Here is a 6,528-nt window from a genome sequence, read left to right as displayed (position 1 = left end):
CCACGTTTCTAGGTAGTTCTTAATCCAGTCAATACCTAAAATGGAGTCCACAAGTCTACCCTTTGCCAAGTTTCTACTCATATACATCTCCTTAAACCAGACTTAATTTCCAAATGAATAAATAACAAAGGAACAGTTCCACCTAACATGGCGCAACATGATGCAACTATACTGTGTAAAAGCAAAAATACAATAATTAGGGATTTTAATCTTTAGGGATTTTTGATCATTCAGGATTTCAGGGTTCAGAATTGTGTGTTTCGGGATTATGATCAGCACATGGTGTGAGTAATAGATTGACTCAATATTCCTGTAACTTCTAAATTTTCCTAGTATAGAAATTTGTTTTTAAAACTGTTTCTATCCCTTTTATATTTCCTATCGTATTTTCTGTGAATTTTAACACTATTCTTTTTGATGTATAAATCTTTTCATTGTAGATTCTAATGTATATCAATTTAAATTTTCTTTTCTTTTCTTTTTTTTTTTTTTTTGGAAATGGAGCCTTGCTCTGTCACCCAGGCTGGAGTGCAATGGTGCGATCTTGGCTCACTGCAACCTCCGCCTCCTGGGTTCAAGCAATTCTCCTGCCTCAGCCTCCCGAATAGCTGGGACTATAGGCAGGCACCAGCACGCCTGGCTAATTTTTGTACTTTTAGTAGAGACAGGGTTTCACCATGTTGACCTGGATAGTCTTGATCTCTTGACCTGTGATCCACCTGCCTCGGCCTCCCAAAGTGCTAGGATTACAGGCATGGGCCACTGCAACCAGTTCAATTTAAATTTTCTATTTGTGTATATTTGGTTCATGGCATTGAATTGAAACTTGTCTGAATACTTGTTCTTTCATCAGTCGACTTGATCTTATAGAATTGTTTTAAGATTTAGTGGCCACTAAGTATCTTACAGTAATGCCATATTTTAACTTCAGATTTTAGACATTCTACAAAAGAGAAACTCTTTCTGCCCTTTGGAAGAAAAATTAGTAGCAATTTACTGACCAGGGACAATAATACTTAAAACTGTTTTAAAGAATCAATCAAATTAAGACAAACATGAGTATGTAGAATTACATTAAAGGACTATATGAAGATATTATGTACTCTTATGCAATGAGTTTTTTGGTTTTTGTTTTTCTCTGACATTGATTATTAGACTTACATTTGGGCATCACAGAATGTTCCTTTGCCTCAAGAGCACAGTTTCTAAAATTCATCCTTAAATTTTCTAATGATATTTTCTTAATCTCAAATTTTGTGATTTGGAAGTATGTTCCTATCATGGAGCTGTATGCTTTAAGTCATTTTACAATGTTTTGACAAAAAGACTTGTGGCTATTTCTTGGTTTTACATGAGAAAAAAACTACCCAGAGATTCTACCAGAATCAAAATTACCAATCACAATCATGAAAAGCACAACAAATTTCCCTTACTATATTTACAAATGTCACACATGGTATGGTTGTATCCAACTGGTTAACAAAATCAAAATATTTCATGAAAATCATATAAGGACAGACTTTCAAATCCTAAGCAAATCTGGTCCACTGCCTCCTGTATGAGCTTATGTAGCATCTTGTCTTGAACTTGGTATCTACTTGCTTTATACGTGTGTTTTTAACATGTTTAACCAAATAATATGGAGCAGGGTTGATATCTAAATTTTTAAAATCCCACATATCACATTATAAACCATTATATATTCAGTATACATTTCAAGAAATAGTTGTGAAGCTATATTCAAGGGTAAAATTTGCATATCATGATTTATTTGTAAAATGTTTTCATTTGCTTGTATTAGAACTACTAATAAAAATTTTAAAATGACTAGTATGAATTTCTGATACTTTTTTTCTGTACAAAATTGTTTGATAAATTTATTAATGAGCCACAATGTCCGAAGAGTAGACCTTCCGAAAGACAAGCAGCAGCTAAAGGCCTGGATGATCTACAATCTAGGAAAGTAATTATAAACAGATACACATAAATCATTAACATTTGCCTGTAATAGTCACAGATGTCTTCATTAAAATACCTTTTTAATGATCAATTTATGTTGTTGAAGACTATATGGAAATATACATCTAAGCACTCAAATAAATTCCTAACTCGTTTCCCTACTAAAGCCAATATTCACATTGCTGCCACATTGCCCATCCTTAACAGCTTTCCTCATTACTGAACATCAATCAGTTGAAAGATTGGTATGTACAAGGCACTGTGTCAGAGTTTAAGGACAATAAAGAGCATAATAAGACATAGTTCTTGCCTCTATTAAAGTAGTTCAATATTCTATCATTTTCTGGGTAACTCTCAGTTCCCTATCTGTAAAATAGTGATTTATAATAGCACCTACTTGGCTACGTCATTCATTCATTCCTTCATTCACTTATTCAAGTGCTCAAATCATTCTTTTTTTTTCATAGCGCTGGTATGTGACAGGCACTGTTTTCTCATTCTGAATATAATAGTGGCTAAAAGAGGTAAAATCCTTGACACTGTGAAATATACTCAGGTGAATAAAACAGACAATATTCAAATAAGTAAATATACAATTTTGGATATGGATAAATCCTAGAAGAATAAAGTCAGGCAAAAGGTTAGATATTAAATGCAGAAGAGAGAAAATGTTTCAAAATTAGGGAGGCCCCTCTAAATGATACCTTAAAGAAAGAGGAAGCAAGCAATAGGAGGGATATTTCAGGCAGAACAGAAAAATGCAATGGCTCAGAGATAAAAAAAAAAATGCTCAGCATGGTATAGTCTTATTGAGAGACAAATGGTAAGTCAGGACAGCAGGAACAGGAGGACTGAAAAGGAAAGTTGTGGAAGATGAAGCAAGAGTTATGAGCAGAGCCAGCTCCCACAGGGCCTAAAGAGCTATAGCTTGGGACTTGAATCTCAGTCTAAAGGAAAAGGAAAGTCACTGGAGGGCTTGGAGAAGAAACAGTTCATGATTTCATTTATTTTTCTTGAAAGATCACATATGCTGATATATGTAGAATAAGCCACAGATAGTGTGTCAGTTGGAGTCCCTGCTGGGCACAAATGACACACTCATATTGGCTAGTTTGAGAATAATTTAATAGTAGGACTGTTCATAAAGATGTAGCCAATCAGCAAACTATAGTTCATTAAACCAAGGCCAGTAACTGGGAGATTTTTACCACTCCTAAGACCAAAAGGTCAGGGGAATGAAGATGCTAGTGAAATGAGAAGAGAAAGGCTTTTGTGAAGAGGGGTGTCTGGTAGAAATTGAGAACCTGCATTCAGGACCTGGTCAACCAGAGGTCACTCTGCATGGGATGGTCATGGGGATTAATCTCTCCCTTCACACTCTTCCTGGCCCACAACTTTCACTGATGTCCTCCCCCATGCCTGGTCATTGACCAAACCAAGTGCAATTTAGAATGCAAGGGAGCCTAATGGTGCATCCATTCAGGTCAGCCTCAGGAGACACAGGGCAAAGAGGTTGGTGAACAGATCTGTAGAGGAAAACAGGAGCTATCCAGTATTAGGGCAGAATTGGAAGAAGAAGACCTAGTTATGAAAACTTGGCAAGTTCCAGGCAAGATATTTCAGTGACTTCAATGAACATGGTAAGAATGCAGATGGCGAGAAATTATCAGACATTTTGGTGGCCACCAAAAGAACTTGCTGTGGATTCTAAATAACAAGGATAAAGAACAATCAAGGATTGTGGCTGCCTTCTACTTTGAACTACTGGGTGGATGGTGTGCTCTTTGGTGAGATAGGAAAAAAGGAGGTATGGGAATGTATTTTGGTAGGGGAGAAAAACAGAGAAACTCCTCTGAATATTTTAACTTTAAATTAGACATCCAAATGGAGGTTCTGAGCAGGTGGTTGGATATTTTTGTCCGTAGCTCAGAAAGAGATTGGAGTTGGATATGTAAATCTTGAAGTCACAAGCACATAGATAGTATTTAAAACCATGACAATGAGTGTCGATAAAGAAGATAAAGAGTCCAAGGTTGGGACATTCCAACAATTAGGGATTGAGAAGAGGAAAATATCTTGAAATAGAAACTTAGAAGGAGTATACAATGATATGGGAGAAAAACCAGGTCTCAGAGACAGGAGAATAAAGAGATTCAAGAAGAAGAGAAGGGTTTTTAAATGTAAAGAGAACAGTGTCTTAAATATAGCTGGACTGGGAAAAGAAAGTTACCTACTGTGATTATCATAAGAGCTCAGACTTGGATTTAGCTAAATTAATTTGAATAAAATTGCAGGCCCTTATTAGGAGTTTGACCTGGGGCTGCCTTTCTAAGTATCAATTTCTTCAGTCACAGAATAGTGGGGAGTTAAGGGTAAGTTCATTTCTCTTGTATTCTATCATATGTGTGTCAGACGAGTTTTATAAATAATTTTCCAAAGAATTCACAAAAAGTACAACTTATTTCTGATTTGAGAATTAAGAAAGAATTTATTATGGAGGTTGCCTTTGAGACAAAAATGAATAAAATTTTGTCAAACAGTTGGGAAAAGAAAGAATTTTGAGCATCAGAAAAAAACATGAACAAAAACCCAGCAATTATGAAATATGGGGCTCATTTGGAAGAAGAGCAAGTTGCATGTTTTTTTCTGGAAATTAGGTGTGGTTAGTGGGCCATGTGTTGGGAAAATAATAAATGACATGCTAAATAAATTGGATTTTATTTTGCAGACAGTAGAAAAACCATTCATGATTCTTGAGTAGGTGATTAAGCTAATCAAAACAGGGCTTTGAAATTTAGTATGCAATGGTAAGTAGATAGTATTGGAATAAGGAATGGTGGGTGTTTAGTTGAATATACAGCTAGGGTTTGGGACATTTTATTCGTAAGTCATTCATTTGGCTTAATAAGTGTTACTTGTGATACCTAGTACAACCCACTGGGCACACAAATGCCTATTAAATATGCATTCTTTGTATGTATTCAGTGCAGGCAAGAGCGGATCCTGAGACCAGGGCTCTGCCAGTCTTTGTTGTAGAAGATCCTTATTACCTGATGAAACTAGAATGCCATAAATTCCATCAGTTTTGCATGCTTGGACAAGATAATCAAGAAAAATATATCATTCTTGTTTGAGTAGGGTGAAGAGGGTGCTGTGCTACTGTTAGCATGTAGTGAGAGGCAAGGTAACTCATTTTGAAGAGAGTGATAATAATGTTAATTGTCCAAAATCATTAAGCAGAGACGCCAAGCCCTTGTCCTTGATATATGGCTGATATAGTAGAATAAAACCACTGATTTGAAAGGCAGTTTTGGTGTGGCCACAGATTAGGAAACATTCGGAAAGTCACTTGTTTTGATACGGGCTTGTTAGCTCATTTGTACAGAAATAATAGAATTAGTGTTGTTACTATAGAGTCTCAAAAAGGATATACATTTTTTGAATCGGTTTTTTTCAGCTTTAACCATGGAACCCTTGTAAAATGTAAAATCTAGAAACATTACTGGCAGGAACACATGGCAAAAACATTATGTTAAATGTTGCTCTAGATATTTCATAAGGCCAGATAGATCAAAGAAAGTGCACAGACTTTACATATTGATTTTATATTCTAGTTCTCCCATTTATCAGGTGATTAGCTGTGAGCTCCTGAACTAATTTTATGACATTCCATTTTCTCTTGTGTAATGTTTATTAATATTATCTATTCCTTAATATTGTCTTAATGATCAGTTTCATGCACCCAAATTAATCAGTTAATCAATGTCTGATTCTCACTTGGCTCCTGTAAAAGTTACTAAAGGGCAACCAATATTTTGTTATTATTATTATATTTCTTTGAGTTTAAACGTATTGTTTTCAATCGTGATATGGGAGATTAAGTACTTTTCCATGAATTTTTAAATGTTTATTAAAATATAATTTATATACCATAAAATGCAGCCATTTATAGGGTACAGTTCTGTGGATTTTTAATATGGACATAGATTTAAGCAAGTATCACCACAATCTAAGTTTTGGATATCTTCATGATTCAGAAAAAAAAAAAAAAAGAAGGATTGTGTTCATTAGCAGTCATTACCACTTCCTCCCAATGCCACTCTCCAACCTAGACAACTGCTATCCTACATTTTGTCTCTATAGATTTTCCTGTTCTAGGTATTTCATATAAATTAGATAATTAAATATGTAGTATTTTGCTACTAGTTTCTCTCACTTAAGATATTTCTTCAAGATTCATCCATGTTGTAGCATGTGTCAGTACTTTATCTTTTTTACTGCCAAATAATATTCCAACTATGGTTATACCACATATTTTTTAGTTATTCATCAGTTGATGGGCTTTTTTTCTATTTCTTAACTACTGTAAATAATGTTGCTATGAACTATCACATGCAAGTGTTGTGTGGACAAATGTCTTTATTTCTTTTGGTCACTGACTTAGGAGTGGAATTTCTGGTTTATATGATAACTCTGTGTTTAACATATTAAAGAACTGTCAAACTGCTTTCCAAAGCACCACATGCTTTTACATTTCCACCATCGGTGCAGGATATTTCTGATTTCTCC

This window comes from Pongo abelii, chromosome 13, assembly GCF_028885655.2.
Source record: "Pongo abelii isolate AG06213 chromosome 13, NHGRI_mPonAbe1-v2.0_pri, whole genome shotgun sequence".
NCBI lineage: Eukaryota > Metazoa > Chordata > Mammalia > Primates > Hominidae > Pongo > Pongo abelii.
Note: the sequence above shows the minus strand (reverse complement) of the source record.